At 13.4% G+C, this 321-nt stretch overlaps 2 protein-coding genes across 2 annotated transcripts in view; one reads left to right on the top strand and one right to left on the bottom strand.

Annotated features, from left to right (window-relative positions):
* LOC102676193 (protein ARV1) overlaps positions 1 to 321 on the top strand; it is a 4,748-nt gene that overhangs the window by 1,852 nt on the left and 2,575 nt on the right. The window lies entirely within an intron of this gene.
* Positions 1 to 321, bottom strand: part of LOC102675739 (1,5-anhydro-D-fructose reductase-like) — a 2,320-nt gene that overhangs the window by 1,745 nt on the left and 254 nt on the right. The window lies entirely within an intron of this gene.

Here is a 321-nt window from a genome sequence, read left to right on the forward strand (position 1 = left end):
TTTATTATTTTTATGTATTTCATATCAAAATTATTATGCATGTTAACATTTAATATTAATTGATACATTATTTCATTAAAATAAAACATAAGTTTCGGAAGTGAACACAAAATTTCTCTAAATATACATATATATTAGAATTAATATAATATACAATTATAGAATATTATAGAATAAATTTTATTCAATATTATTCTTTTCATTTTTTATTTTGAACAAATTTGAATTTACTTCGAACAAATTTTATTTTATTGTTAGAATAAAATAATTAATTTTAATATTCATTAAAATATATTTATTATAAAAAATATATGACATTCC

This window comes from Apis dorsata, unplaced genomic scaffold (genome assembly GCF_000469605.1).
Source record: "Apis dorsata unplaced genomic scaffold, Apis dorsata 1.3 scaffold_429, whole genome shotgun sequence".
NCBI lineage: Eukaryota > Metazoa > Arthropoda > Insecta > Hymenoptera > Apidae > Apis > Apis dorsata.